The sequence below is a fragment of the Phascolarctos cinereus genome, unplaced genomic scaffold, assembly GCF_003287225.1.
Source record: "Phascolarctos cinereus isolate Bilbo 61053 unplaced genomic scaffold, phaCin_HiC Scaffold_653;HRSCAF=1287, whole genome shotgun sequence".
In the NCBI taxonomy this organism is placed as follows: domain Eukaryota; kingdom Metazoa; phylum Chordata; class Mammalia; order Diprotodontia; family Phascolarctidae; genus Phascolarctos; species Phascolarctos cinereus.
The window spans coordinates 7,068-23,462 of record NW_027556017.1 but is presented as its reverse complement, the minus strand read 5'-3'; the positions used below and the strand labels follow the sequence as shown (position 1 = coordinate 23,462).

The 16,395-nt window shown below is 38.7% G+C and overlaps 2 long non-coding RNA genes across 2 annotated transcripts; both read left to right on the top strand.

The window, feature by feature from the left end:
* Positions 1-12: 12 nt before the first annotated feature.
* On the top strand, positions 13-3,378 carry LOC110204589 (uncharacterized). Its single transcript, XR_002323344.2, has 4 exons — positions 13-169; positions 2,039-2,205; positions 2,325-2,453; positions 3,238-3,378. It is a non-coding gene; the product is annotated as an uncharacterized LOC110204589 (long non-coding RNA).
* Positions 3,379-5,468: 2,090 nt separating this feature from the next.
* Positions 5,469-15,993, top strand: LOC144458177 (uncharacterized). The gene is made up of 2 exons (XR_013487723.1): positions 5,469-6,035; positions 15,761-15,993. It is a non-coding gene; the product is annotated as an uncharacterized LOC144458177 (long non-coding RNA).
* Positions 15,994-16,395: the final 402 nt, after the last annotated feature.

The window sequence follows — 16,395 nt, the reverse complement described above, 5'->3', positions numbered from 1 at the left end:
TTTTCCCTTCTGAAAGCTTCGTGGACTTCTTCTGCTCCAGAAGATTTTCTTCAGTTGGGATGAGTCACACACAGCCTCTTGATAAAGCTGATGCAGCTGCTCCACCTGATGAGTTAGCAACTGGATCTCTTACTGAAGGACATCAGTTCTCTGCAAGGAAACTACAAAAGTGAGATTTGTCCCTATATCCCATGTTTGCTCTTTCCTTTCCAAGCAAACATGTGAATCCAAGTATTATAGTCAAAATATGGATTTCATTATGCTGGGAACTTTTCCCCCAGGAAATCTGCAGTGTATATCATCAGCTGAAATGGAGAGGAGAGAAGGGAGGCTCATATATGAAAATTAAACACTTCCGCTTAAACTTAATAATGTAACAGTCTACTAAATTTTCAGGACACTAGAGAAACTTGCCCAACGAGAAAAAGCTAGACTACTAGGCAAAAACAAGACTTCTATGGAAGGCCTCTGCAAAACATATTCAATCCAAGATAAACATCAATATTTGTGTGAACTGGAGGTCGACAAAGAGATGAAGAGACAGTTTTCACTACACTGATTTCAGGATTATGAATTTTCTATATGAGGCTGTTGTTAAACTGTTCTGCAGAAATTGAACAAGTGATTGCGCTTTTTAAATGAGCCTTATTGATACCTTTTTGGTTTTATATCAGTTCTGGGGGGGAAAGAGTTTGACAACCATCACATATTCACTAGATATACTTCCAAGTGAGTTTGGGAGATCTCCTTCTGAAGTGATATAAGCAGCATTATTGGATTTTAACAACTGGAAATATTTTGCTATGAGAAATGGAACAATTAACTTCATAGACTTTTTACACCTTCTCTTGCCTTACTATTGCAAAATCTCAACAATGGAAACGGATTTTTAATTTGAAATGAGGCACAAGCATTTTCTATATTAGGAATGTAAACCATATGAGCAGACAATTCTTAAGTGACAACTTTTCTGCCAACATACTCACATCTATCCAAATCATTAGTACTGATTTCTTGTATCCTTTCCATCACAGCTTCCTCTGTGTTTGGTATGGTGTTAAGGGTGTTGCTCAGAAAGCTAGTAAGTTGATTGATGAAACTCTAGTACTGGGGCTGGGAACTTTAGTTTGCAAGTTCCGGGTGAATGGGGATTGGTCTCTTGTAGTCGTTTGCTCTTCCTTGTGAAGCAAATCAGGTGGACATTCTTCCCAGCTCTTCTGCCCATCTTTCTGTTGCTCTAAGAGAAAAATGTCTTCATTTTCCAAGTTCTTAATAGCTTCATAAGTGTCCTAAACATGCCAATAAATACTTGAAATCCCTGAATTTCAAAGCGAGTGATTTCACAGTCATTCTACTGCTAATTTTAAGGTTAAAGAAGAAGGCTATCTTTTCTTCTCTATATAAATATGGTCATAGTCTCTTCTTTGAGGCTACAAGACCATGGTCTTTCCATAAAGCATTCGTAGAGTCTTCATTTTTAGAGCTGGAAAAGATCTTAGAGAACATCTAATCTAATCCTCTAATTTTAGGGATGAAGACTCAGAGACCCAGAGCAAAGTAAGTAGCAAAATTCACTGGGCTGGGAGCCAGGAGTCTTGAGTCCAGGATCTGTCTTTTCTGCCTTAAACAAATTACTTAGTTCTTTGTATCACACTTTTCCTAATCTGTAAAAAGGGAATAAGAATACTCGAACTACCTTCTTCACAGCATTGCTCTAATGGTCTAATAACATAATAAATGCAAAACCACTTTGAAAAGTGCAATGCTTTCAAAATACTCTATGAAAGGAAACAGTTTTTACTGTTGTCATCACTACTTATGATCAGTGAGGAGATCTAGGGAACCAACATAATAGAGCAAAATATCTCCCGGACTAGTTCTGTTTGCTGTTTTTGAAAGAGTTACCAGAAAGAAAGAAGAAAATAAGCATTTATCCAGAGCCTTCTATGTGCTCAGACACTGTGCCAAGAACCTCACAATATGATTTCATTTGATCTTCTTCCTGAGGGTGACTTTCATTCTTATGTCCATTTTACAGATGAGGAAACTGAGGCAAACAGGGTTAAGTGACTTTAAGTGCCCAGGGTCACACAGCTAGTGTCTCAGGCCAGATTTGGACCTCAGGAAGGGGAGTTTTCCTGACTCCAAGCCCTGCACTGTGCACTATGGTGCCCTCTAGCACCCCATAAGTTCATCATCTGTCAGGTGAGTGGCCAGTTTTACCTGTGTTCTCTCAGTTTATCACTGGTTATAAAGACTTTTCAAGTGGTTTCCTGTGTTGTCATTGTATAAATTTCTCCAAAAGTATTTTTTCTTATGCACAGACCTGATGTGACTCCTTTACGTCCCCTACTACAGTGGTCACCTATTAACATCTAGGGTTACAGACAAACTCTTTAAGGCTTTAAAACCCTTCACCACCTCATTGGCCATTACTGACCCTCCAGCACGTGGTAAGTCAGCCAAACAAGTGTGCCTTGCTGCTTACTGCCCACCACCTCCCTTATCCTCATTCCTCCCATCTTGGCATGAAGCCTTTCCTGATAGTCCCCAGCTGCTGGTACCATTCCTCTAAAACGACCTTGAATGCATTTCCATGGGATCATCAGTTTTATATTTACGCTATGTGCAGTTTTACACACCCGTATCCCCCATTAGCATGTAAGCTCCTCAAATATTGGGATTATTCCTTGTATCCCAAACGCCCTATACGGCAGTGCCCTAGAACATAGATCTTGGGACCACTGCTTAAATGATGTGGGAAGGGATGAGGCATCTGTGAATGTCATAGGAGGGGAAAAGTAGACGATTTGAGAGACAAGATATTTCTGTAGGTATGCAGAGATAGGGGAATAACTGGGCCTTTCACAAGCCTCATTCTCCTTGACCTCTCAGGAGCTGTTGACGCTACAGAGATCACTCTCTTCTGGGTTTGGGGACACCCTTCCTTCCTCTCTGAATGCCCATCTCAGCTCTGGGTACCTGCTGTCTCCTCCCCTCTACCCCCCACATACCTGGAATGTTCTCTCTCACTACTGGCCTCCTAGGCTTCAACTAAATTCCAGTCATTTAGACTGGGAGCTCCTTGTAGGCAGGGCCAGACTTTGGCCTCCAAATTTTAAGTTCCCAGGGCTAAGCAATCCCTGGCACAAGTTGATTGACTGGCTTTAGTTACGTACGCTCAATAATACGCTCAAGATAAACCTGGGTTCTTCTGTTACTCTGTGGTTCCAAAAGGCATGATGAGAAGAAGATACACTTCTATGATAAAATGAAGGATTGAGCATTCTGATTCCAGGGTAAGAAGCCATTATTCCTCCCGCCTTTCACTGGAAAGATGCAGTCAGTCAGTCAACATCCACAAGAACCCTGCTACAGTCTTTGGATGGCTCAAGGTACCAGTAATCTACCTTTTTTCTATTCAAGCCTTTAATTTCATATCCCATACAATCCTCTATAATCATAAGAATCTTGCCCAAGGCTGGCTTCTGTGAAAATGGAAACTCCTCCCCTTCTCCCCTCCCAAAGCAGTTTTTGCTTATGAATACTGCTACATTAAGCCTTCAAATATCCAACAGCCAAATGAGCCAAGTTAGGCCTTAAAAGAGTTGGAACAAGGTCGAATCTCTGAGTTTCAAATGGCAGGCCCACGTGTTGTCGACATTCTAGAATTTTCAAAATTGGACACTGTCTAAACAAAACTTACTACAGTGAAATCTGAAAAAGCCAGTGTTTGGAAAAAAAAAACAACTTCCCCCCCCAACAGTTTTTGCCGTTTGGTAGAGAGAAAACAAATGAAACAAGATAAGATAGATTATGTTTCATAAAATAATCATTGCAAGGTGGAGAAACATTGGGACTGCCATAAAAATGCATGTGTATACATTCTGTGTATAATTTATTTACCACAAAACCATGAGTAAGTAAATTCAGTGAATTCACACAAAAAGTTTTTAGGTTATGAAGAAAAACATTTAATGAAAAGAAGTTTACATTTGCTAAAAAGAAAACCCCAAACAAAAAACGAATGTTCATTGCCTTGAACATTGTCATTCACTGCCCCATTTACAAAATAACTTGAAATTTTGTGACAATCAAACTATTTTATTATATTCACTTAAAATTATATGCCTTAAAATTATATTTTACTATTTTAAGATGACCATCATTTTTGCTGTCTTCACTTTCTTTGTTGCCTGGATTTGGAACAAAGAACACAAGATAGACATATGTAAATAATTTATCTTGTATACATATGGATTCACAGCAGACAGATGTAATGGCATTTCCAATTACAAAGTTATTTAGAAACACTAGAGCAATATCCCATTATCTAACCACAGTACCTGAAACCCAATTTCCTATTAGATCCCATATGCTAGTCTTCTTTTCTGCAAAAATTCTACAAGAGAACCTGTTCAGTTTAGGTTTAATTTTTTTTCTTTTTCAAATCAATGAAAAAGGAAAGATCTGCAAGACAAATCACAAGTTAACTTAAACATTTTATTTAACATAATCGATCACAAGCTACACTGGGGTAAACCTCTCAGTTTGTTGATATGTGGACTTATATAACTTCATATCATTTTTGAAATGGCTGAAGGAAATGCTAAATTCAAAAAAGCATTGGCTTTCAACTAAAGAATCCTACACTGGGTCAAAATGGATAAAATATAGAAACAAATTCACACGCACAGAATGTCCAAATTCATATGATGAGAGGCCTAAGTTACACTTTTCATCGTGAAATTCAAGATAATGCAACATTCACTTGAATTCTTATTTCTGACAAATGTGCTATATTCTAATATTAGGTCAATTGAAGAGTCTGGTTTCCCTCTGCTTTAATCCTACTACAGTGACCAGAGGGCTCTGGAAAGTCATCTCTGTGCCACAAACTGGGCCAGGTTTCACTCAATTCAAAGGTTCTGAATCTAGACCCAGTGAAGGACTTAACAGTGTGTGGAGGTGGCCTGTGGACCAGCCAAACAAAGTGCCAAGATCGTACCACAAGATAAGCTGCCCTCCCTCTGTAAGCAAGTAAGGGCCCAAAGGCCATCAATTGAGTTACGGTGTGACTGTAAGATAATCGGTAGAAGAAAGATTATGGAATAGTACACGAAAATTCCTCACTATTCTTACAACAACAACAATTATTTAAATAATAAGGTGAGGAAGTTCCTTTTGAATACCTGGGGAATTGTAACTATAAATTAAAGTTAAGTGATGCTTATTAAGGCTTTCAGGATAGGTGCTTTAAAATGTAAATAGTTTAGGGCAAAACAATCTCATCCATCTGGGGCCTTCAACTCTTTAGAACAGGTGTGAGAACCCTAAAGACAGAGGGACCAGAGAGTCTGCTTACTTTACCCACAATTGTAACAGGTTAGTTATATAGTTTTCTATAGCTGCCAAGGAGGTTGGGGGAGGGGGAAAAGGGGAGAAGGAAAGCAAATGACAGTAAGAAAAAGGTATCGCTGACAATGAAGAGCCTGGGATGATTGTGGGTCTGCAAATATCATTATATTACAGCATAGTAATTGATGTTCATAATGATGACTACTACTCATCAAGAAAAGGTTAAATTACATTTTGAATACTCAGCTTTAGAAAGCAGAGAAGTGTGTAATAGATTTTAGCAAGGTTTCTATCTAAAGTGGTTAAAACAAAATAAAAAAAGCTAGTGCTTAAAGGACAGAGTGAGGGTTCAGTGATCTGTAAAATTAGCTTCTACTATCCAAATCTGATACTACTTGGATAAACAAGGCATTATACTGTACCTAAAAGAATCAATGTTTTACCATTCATAACAAATCGTTGCTCTTCACTTTGGTTTCAGAATAACAAAACTAAAAGCAAACTTGGTTACCTCCCTGCCCTACAGTGCTCATTTAAAATTTTTGCTTTGTTAGGTTAGGGAGGAAGCTCAACATATTCCAAACACTTAGGCACTCCTCTGCCCCAAGACAGAGACAAGATCTGTTTCATCTGTTCTGGAAAAGTTGACCATATATGTGTTCTCAACACAGAATAAGGTAAAGATTGGTATAGAAAAAAGGGTTTCGCATTATATTTTATTTAAATTGCCTTAGAGAGCAAACACACATCACTTCATTCCAAAGTCATGTAAATGCTTTTTAGATTATCTTATATAATACTGAGAGCTGAACTTCAACCATTGAGAAATTTAGCAAAACATGTGATATGCCCATTAAAAAGAAACATCATAAAATGTGACATCATACCTCTTTTGAACTCCTGGTAGCTGGTCTGGTCTGCTTAAGTTGTGTTTTCCTGTTTTCCATGAGTTCAAAAACTCCTGGTCATTACTTAATTTTATGGGTTCCTCAGTGACCTTTTCTTGAGTCTGGTTTTTGTTATTTTCTAACACAGCACTGCTGCTGGGTTCTGTAAGCAAAGAAGGCTCTGAATGGATTTCTTTTAAATTGTCACCGACCGGTGGGACAGATTTTAGGAGACGACTCTCTGGGCTATACTTTCCAACATCAATTGGCTCGAACAGTATACTGCTAGGTGTCTTTGATTTTATTCTCTTTCTGAAAAGAGTAGTGTAAAAAGTTTTCTTCCAATTTGAGACTTTTTCTGGGGTTGATTCTCCTGCTGTGGTGGAGGGGTCATGTTTGCTAAGATTGGCAGATCTTTGCAGATCTGTATTGCCTGCTTTCTCGTTGTTAGGAAGAATCTGGAGAACAGTTGCTTTTCCAACCTTACCCAAAGGTAAGATGTCCTTTGACAAAAGATTAAATCCTATCTATTCTGCATTGTGTCTGCTTCTTCTGAGTAGACCTTCAATGTAACTGGTGTTCAATCATAGCTCTATTTTTGTTCTCAGCGCAAGCTATCTCCATGGCCCTCAGCAAAGGAGTACTATAGATTTCTTCGTCAGTTCCATTTCGGCTTCCAATTCTAAAGGATTCTTGCACTCTATCCTGGGCTTTTTTTCCAGGCTTGGAAGCTGCTTTTCAATGATCTTTTTTAGACTAGGTATCCGATGAATGTCTTGAGGTTGTTTGTTTCTGTTTCTAGTTAAACATAAAATTCCTTGAGGTACCAATGAACTTTGAAAGATATCCGGGCAAATACCTGTGCATTTGCCATCCTTTTCTATGTTCCTAGATGTTAATACAGCATTAGATCCTTTCAGGCCTCTATTCTTTTTCTTTTTGCCACTAGACTTTAATCCAGTCTTACGAACTTTCGCAGGCTTCTTTGGCTCTTCTACCTTTGTTTCAGGTGCCACCCTGGCAGCATGGAGTAATCTAATGCCCCTACTTCTAGATGGTCAAGACCTGTGACATGGACTTTCACTGCATTCTTCTCCAGGAGACTCTTCCCTAGACACTCCATATATATCCTCTCTTGAGTTTCTGTTTCCTTTTTATGTGATCTTGATGACATAAACTTCTCCGGGAAGCTCTTGTGCAGTTTCTTTGTTTCCTTGGACAATGTATCTACTTTATTTTTGCCTCTGGTTTTCGAAGTCATCATCCCTATATTGGCACTTGCATCTTTAAGTTTCTTCTCCTCATTCTCTGTCTTACATAGTTCAGTCGGTAAACCTAAATTGGGCTCTTGTGGTTCCTTAGCAGACTTAAGTATGTTGCTAGATGTTAAACATTCCACCTTTTCATGAACTGTGAAACTCTTAGGTGGTATCTTTTCCTTACTCTCTATGCATATCTTCTTTTTCAAATTTAACTTGCTTCTCTTTCTTGAAGCCAGTCCATCTTCAGTCACAATGGTCTTCCCCTGCAAATTTTTGATACTTTTTTGTTCATTTTCTGTGTGTAACTCATTGATTTCACTCAAACTCAAATTTACTTGCTCCATAGGTTTATTTCTGTTTCTAGGGTGCAGTATTGCCTTTTGACTCTTTAACAAACCTGGAAAATTCTTAAAAGGTTCCTTTTCACTATTTCAGAATGTCATATCTGACTGCCTAGGAAATATTTCCTTTTTATTCCTAGAACGAAACACCATCATTCCTTTATTCTCAATTCTTTTTTTCAATTTCATTTCTTTTAAGACCTTTGGTGCCTTCTTTTCATTTCATTGTGTGTGAGATGTTATTTCACTAACTGAATCACTAACTTTTGTTTTTTCATCAGTATCAGTTTTAGGTCTAGCATTCTCCATCAGTTTGAATCTCTTTAGATCTTCTGGTTTTACTTTTGATGTTTTGAAAACTCTCCTGAAACCTCCTAAAAACCTCCTAAAAAAGTTTTCTCCTGCTTTTGCCTTTTCCTTATGAACTGTCATATTCCTATGACCTGGAAGCTCTTCTACTTTTTTGGGTTCTCCTCTAAGTTTCCCTAGGCTGCTTGGTGTGTTTTCTATTAGTTCTATTTTGGGTATTTCATATAACTTCTCAATACTCATTGAGTATTCTGGATCACATTTTTTCTGTGATGTTTTACCAGACTTCTTGACAACTTTCACGTCTTCTATTAAATGTTCTTCCCTTTCCTTAGGCGTTCTTATCAGTCTCCTGGTGGTCAGATCTTCCACATTTCCACTTTCAAATTTTTCTTCCACGTATGTAACTTTTTGATCTAGTGCTGCTGTTTTTTTAATTCTGCTAAGATGTGGTGTTGATCTATTTTCCTTTGATGTACAAGTGTTTTTCAAAAGTGAAATATTGGGTGTTAATATTTTGGGGTCTACATCGACTTCTTGAAGTGGCATCTTTGTTATTTCACCACTTCCAATTTCAGGGATCTTCTTTAGGGTTTGAATGATTTCATTTGCAGGGCAGCATATCATGCTCTGGCCATATAGCTGTTCCACTGTGTTAGGAATAGTACGTATCAGTTTCTCTGCTGTAATAAATGACAGAATAAAGATAATTATGAAACAAAGACTATGCCTCCACTCACTAGTCTAGGGACTAATTCTTCTTTATGAATTAAAGGTCTACCCAAATTATTATTTTGTAGTCTTGTGTTTTCCTGGCCAATGATAATAATATTTAGTAAGATGATGCAAATCTGCAGATCTGTGCCTATCCAGGTTAAAAATATATATATATCTAGATATAACTAGATAGATACATAGACACATAAATATAGATAGATATGTTGCATTACATGTAAATATAATATATAGACATATATACCTTTAAGTTATGGCTAGTTTGGTTGGAATACAGAGTACATGAAGGAGAGCAATATGAAATAAAGTGAGTTTGGGGAGTTTGCGTTTAGTCCTAAAGGACGAGGAAGCCAACTAAAGATTCTTGGGCATACTAATTACTATGGGTTGGATCTGCACTTTAGGAAAATAACGTTGAAAACTGTATGAAGGGAAGGATTGTGGAGAGGAGGCCAATTAGGAAGTTATTTTAACAGTTAAGGGCTAGAGGCAATTAGGGCCTAGAAGTAGAGTGCTGGCCACTGTAGTAGGAAAAAAGGGATACATCCCTTTATCCTTGGAGAGAGAACTGACAAGACTTGCAATTGGATGGGGGAGATTGAAGTCAAAGATTCTTTGTATAGTTGCTAAGTATAACTTATAAGAAATGTCTAAATTGTCACATCACAAGAATGTCTGAACTACGTTTAGATGTTAGCTCTCCTTATTCATCATAAAGTAAAAATTCTACATGGATAGGTTATGTCATTGTGATTCAGTGAGGGACCAGCCCTTTGGGTTGAAGGTTAGCTATAGCAACTCATGAAACCTCTACTGGCATGGCAAGGGCAAATCATAACTTGCCATTCCAAAGTTTCACAGAAGAAAAAAAGAAAAACCAAGCACTAGAGTCATCATGTAACCTACGTTCTAAAGAGTCTTCATCTCCTGAAGAATTGTGTAAATCTCTACCAATCTCAGGAGACACATTTGCAGTTTACTTTTTGATGGAGGTTTCAAACATGCCTGGTAATTCTATTAATGAAGAAAATAAGTAACATTAATGTATGCAATAAAAACATAGAACATCATATATGCGTATGTACTGTATATATTACAGATATGTATTTTTTAAAAGTAAAAAAGTCATATTCCACCCTCTTCCAACAAGAAAACAATGGGACAGAGTCCCCTTCCATTCTATTCATAAAGAGATCTCTTCTCAAAATCCCGGGCATGCAATCAATCTAGATGCAAACTCTTGACTCTCATTCCTACTTCAAACAATGCAACAGACTCCCTCTGCTCATTAGGCATAATGATTTCTTTTCAAAGTCCAAGGCCCCCAACCTAGGCTGCAAACTCAACTCTCCTTTCCTGCTTCCTTCCACTGGCTTTCAGTTCTTGACTGGCATTTAGGCCAGTCTGTCTGCTTCTCTTGTTGCTTCACAACCACCTTTATTCTTCCCGACCATATACCGCAAGATACAGCCTAGCCCTGCCCAGAGGCATAACTATGCCAACTCAGAGTTATCATGGGGCTGGTTTGTTTGTAGCTGAAAAGATAGGCTATCCCACCAGATCCGACCACAACAATTGGCCAGGACCTCTCAAGAATGCACGCTCCCCCTTCTGTAAGGAGGTGGGGAGCACTTCTATCAGCTCTTTTAAAATTGTGCATCTACAAACACACTGCATGACATTCTCATGGCCTTCTGTGCACACTCTTTCACCTGCTAAATCCTCATTCATATCCATCTTAGGGTTTAAAACAAAGTTGTTCAGCATCATACAGGGCCATACAGGCTCGGTCACTTTTTCAGTATGAGCTCTGCCAATCACTAGGGTGCAGGGAGAGTTTGCGAAGCTTGTGCTAAAGTGATTCTGTGAGTGGTTTGCAGGCTTCTTCTGTAAAGGAAAAAGAAACATTTCCAAAAATAAATTCAGTATTTCTTAATGTTTGCTCAGATGACATTCCTAAGTACACAAATGTAAATGTGTAATACACATGATGATATATATGTATATACACACATGTATTATGTATATGTATAACACGCGCACACACACACACACACACACACACACACGTAAAAATGATCTCCACATTTCTGTAATGTACCTTGACCTTGGGGGTTAATCTCTTCTGCTTTTTTATTATCCTTCTCTCAAGACCATGTTTTGTAACAACGTGTGCTTGTGGTTTTTTTAGTACCTAATCTCACCACATCTGCCCAAGAGTGTACAACTGTTAAGGAAAGTAACCAACAATTAATACAAATAAAATTCATTCAAACAGAACATAAATGAACATTTTTTGGATAAAACAATCAACAAAGAGAAAACCAAACCTCCCTAACCACGATATCTTCTCTATTTCTAGTCACCCAACTCACTTCAAGGCATTCTCTCCCCCACTTTCTTGCTGGATACATCCAGCCAAATGTTGCCATTTATCTCTTCTCCCCACATCTATCAGGTCAAACTCCTCTTTTCTCTTCACTCACAAATACCACCAGATACTGTATCTAAAAGCTGCCCCCCTACTCTCACTGCAAACTGATTTGTAACAAGTGCCGAATTCCTGTTTTCCCTCCTTTTCTCTTTCCTGCAGTAGTTGCCAAAGTGATTTTGGCTAACCCCAGCACACAAGTCTTACCCATCATGTCTCCACTCCTTCCTGTTACTGACAAACTCTAAAAGCAGCTTTCTATCACTCCCATGAGATTACTAGCTTTTCCAGCCTTGTTTTATTTACACCTTTTACCTCAAGCCCCGCACACAGCTCTGCACTGTCTGATCCAGCCATATACTGGCCTTCTTACTGTTCCTCCTACGTCCATTCCCTGTGTTGGTAGACTGATGTCTTAAGCTCTTTGAAGCCAGGGGACTGCCTGCCCCCTGCCTGTAAAAACCATCGGAAAATGATTCCCTGCTCAAATACCCATGAGATTGTCTTTTGGTGCTCCTCTGTTGGAGTCAATCGTCTGTAGCGCATCCAAAACCTGGCTTCTTCTTGCAGAGGAGGATCTCCTCCAGACCGATGGTGTGCTCAGGGTCTTGTGGGGCTGGATGGTCTGGATTTCGGGAATAGATGTTGTTCTCTCCTCCACGAATTTTGACAAGGTGATGTTATCCCTGCTCGGTGCAGACTTCTTATTAGGAATGGCAGGAAGCTGTTGGTGTGGGTCTTTTGTACATGGCGGTATCCCTTCCACTACACTGGGGGAAGGCTCTTTTTCTGGTGGTTTAGAATGCGTCTGCTGCAGTGGACATTTTTATACAGTTTATAAATGACAAGATGTGCTACGGTTCCCTAATAAATGACTGAATATGGCCAAGGTGCATCAAAAGCCTGTAACAGACATTTCATTTGAGTCTGACAACAACCCTCTGAGGGCTAATCCTCCAGAGACGATCTCTGCAAAGGCACCCCTCGAGGCTCAATGAGCTTTGGGGACAAAAGTCTCCCCCTGCTGCCAGGTAGCAGTGAGACGGATATAGCAACATGTATGTCTCTGTATAACAATGATGCCAGCCACCATTGGTCCTGAGAATGTTAGTTTAGGCCTTGCCTTCCTACCAATAAAAGCTACGCTACCCCAAAGTTGGAAAGGATTGCTTCCCCAAGGCAATTGGAGGTAGATGAGGTCCTCAGACAAAGCCTGTCTGGCCACTTGTTAGGAATGCTGGCAAGTTCACTGGTTTGCTGTAGATGGGACCCCTGCCATCAGCTCGAAAAGCATGAAGGGAGTTTTCCATCACTACTAGAGCTCAGTGCTGCAGATTACTGTCTACCACCACCCAGTGGCAGCAACCATAACTACAGGGGCATACTGTTAGGAGTGTTGTTTGGCAAAGGATTCATTTCTTTACCTAGCAGCACTTGTCAGGGTAGCAAAGAACTTTCTCTTTTCCCAATGACCCTAGGAAATAGGGACTATATGACTTGCCCCCCTAAGTATAAAACGAATAGCAGCAGCACAAAGCAGAAGCTGAACATGTTTAGAGTCTGAGGGCCCTACCCTGTACACGTCACCTCCCTTTGATGCTCTGAGGTCTTACAAGTTTTAGGGTCTGATTAAGGCAGAGTGTATAATGGGCAAAAAAAGGTTTTGCTTATTTTGTGCATCACATGCTATGTATGATGGCAAATGTTAAGTGAGATTTTATGTCTCAGCTTTTCTTTTAAACACTGCAATAACCATAGCAGACCTAGAGAAACTCAGGGCACTCAAGCGTGTTCACGCATGTTCTCTATCAAGACATGATGCTCCCCTTACAGGCTGGAATACTTTGAGTCCCTAGTGTATGAGAAGCCAACATAACAACAAATAACTGAACTCTCTCCATTTGAAAAGATATTTCGTAGGAAATCATTTTTGAAGATAGGATAATATATACCAGTACTTGTTAAAAATGCAGTTAGGGTATGGATCATAGAGAAATGCATAATTTCAACTACAGACAGATTAAATGCTTGTCTAAAATATTGTACCTTCATCATTGAGTTTCTCGGGACCCAGGTTGTGGATGCTGTTTTGCTCGTCTCTGGGCTTTCTCCTTTTTCAAGAGGTGTATTGGGAGGTAAATTTCCATCAAATAATTCGGGTCTCAGAGGGGCTCCAAAAGAAACTCTCCTCCTTTTTTCACGTGATTTGTTATTCTCAGTAACATGTATATATATATATATATATATATATATATATATATATATACATACATATATTTGTATATGCACCATATATATATATATGTATATATATATATATATATATATATATATATATGTTTATTTAATGTACTTAACTCCACATGCTGAATACAACAGAAAGATATGAATACACACACATTATAGCCTGAAACTGATTGGGATGTGAAGGAACTTTCCAAAGACTTCTCAAGAGGATGTTCTGTGTTGCCTAGAATCCAACTCTGAATCCCTCCTACAAAGCACTGTTAAAATGTGTCGAGGGGGCTTTGGGAGCAAAAAAATGAAGTGTTGCCTTTCCAATGTCCTCCTCCTGATGGCATCTTTGGATGGGTTATCAGTTATCAATGACCCTAACAATTTAACTTTTCATTATCTGGATCTGTTGAGGAGACAGGCAATCCATAATTTTGAGAGAGAAAGGAAGTGAGCTGATCAACTTGCATCAGAAAAACTCCCTCTGTCTACAAAAGAAGAACCCAAACTAAATGTATCTTATAAACATGTTTAAATGTAGACTATACAGACTACTACACACAAATGGCAGAAATGTAAAATCTCTTTAGAAATTAAGATTTATCCAGTAGGTGAGTACTTGAGTCAGAAGAGGAGTCAAAATCACTGATATCAAAGTCACTGATATCAGGTGATACACAATAAGGTATCTCATCACCTCCATCCTCATCTAACCATCTGTTAGAGGTTTCATCATCATCTTTTGAAGATAGTGTTGGAAGAAAGCTCAACGGGTTCTTTGTGGGACCGGTAGAGGAATTACCTGGTCCGGGAGAAAGACATGTATTAGAAACTTTCATTTCCAACAAGTCTTTGAAATATGGTTCATCTTCAATTTCTTTTAATGTTTGTTCTGAATTTGAAGCTTTCTTTGCATTACTAAATGGATTACTGCCACTGTTCTTTGGACGTCCTTTATTTTTAGCCAAATCTACAGATTCACCTGTGCTCTCTTTGAGAACAGGCTGCTCAATAGGTGAACCCTCTCTCTTCAGTTTGGGCAGGTGGGCATTGCCACCACTCCTCAAAAAGCACATGTCGGGCTCACATACTTGTATAAAATGATCCTAACAAGATTAGCTAAGCTGCTCTCTAACCTCTAACCCCCCCTCATCCTCTCCCCTATCCTAACCCCATTATCTAGCTCCAGGCCACAATGTTAAGTATTACTTTAAATTTAATCTATTTCTTTTCTTCACTTAGTTTCACTTCTAACCTATTGCTGAACAAGGTTCTACTGTTGTTCCCCCCCCCAAATAAAAAAACCAAAACATAAACAAGGAAACAGTTACTGACCAGGGCCCAAAACTGAGGTACTTCGGGATGGAGTTGGTATCACCTGTGAATCGGTACAGGTGCTTATTAACGTTTACATGTACTTTGTGACTATAAGGAGAATACCACTGTTATAAAGATACTATGCCCCTCCCTCCCCATGCCCCCTTATCCAGTTAATTCCCATGATAAAGCTAAACACCCATTATTTTCATGAATAAGTAAACTGTTATAACTTTGTTGTAAAGTTCTTTGAATCTCAAGATACATATACATTGTTCTGATTGCTTACAACATGCATCATATTCTACACGAGTTTTGATTAAACTTATTTTTGCATCAATCAAGTAGGGTCCACCTTATAAGAAAGAACCTCAGACTTCAAAAAGATGGCCAAGAAAATATCTGATATGATAATGTCTGAATCTTTTTACAGATGTCAGTGTTAAAATCATGAATTAATTCTACGTGTTAGCAACAGAATTAAAACTGTCAACCCCATCACTGACTGAGCAAAATCAGACATGAAAAGCCCAGAAGAATTATTGGAAGACCTCTAGAAGGTCAAAATAGAACAAACATTATACTTTCATACCTCTTTGTTTTTTGTTTCTGAAGGCGTTCTTAGCTCTCTTTGGCTTAGAAAGCCATGTTGATATTCAAATCTGAAGAGGGTTAGAGGTAAGGTAAAGATGGTTTAAAAATAACGATTTTAAAATGTTGTATTAAAAACTGGCAACCAAGCTAATTACCACCTAATGATGTACATACATAATATCAAATAGCATACACTGGCACATGCCTATACAATTATTAGCTTAAAAATGAGCGCCTGGTTTCCATACTAAAAGAATAATTAATCATACTTGGCTTTTTCTTTCCTTCTAGAATTCAAAGGCATATATCTGATTACCTATTTAATAAAGGAACTCGTGACTATGGCCCTGATGTTGTGAAGAAAGGAGGCAGCCAGGCTTCTTTGCCAAAGATGGGATGTTAACTGAGACTTGAAGAAAGCCAGGGAAGCCAGGAGGTGAAGATGAGAAGGAGGGAGTGGGAGTGTTCCAGGCATTTGGAGGGGGGAAGAGAAGGATGGTTAAGATAAATGCTTAAAAAGTCAAGTGTGTGTCTTCTTTAAGGAACACCAAAGTAAGGAGAACAATCATTTGATGGCAGGGGGTGTGTGTGTGTGTGTAGGGAGGTTTGGTAGGAATGGTGCAATTTAAAGACAGGAAAGTTCTTCAACTTATAAGACGTAGGGTTTAAACTAGTTTGTAAGAACGGAAAGGAGAGATCTCTTTGTAGGTCAGGTCAGTAACACAACAAATCACAATCCAAACTGGTAAAGCAAATAATCCCTGCCACCACCAGTCATCACGTGGTAAAAAAAGTACTTTCCTGAGCAGCAAAATTTCTCCCTTACATCAGGAAATTATCTTAGTTTGATCGATCTTAAAAGCAAAAGCAACCATGGTGGTATTATGCGAATAAAGGATGAGTTAGCAAAAAAATGATTACTCTTG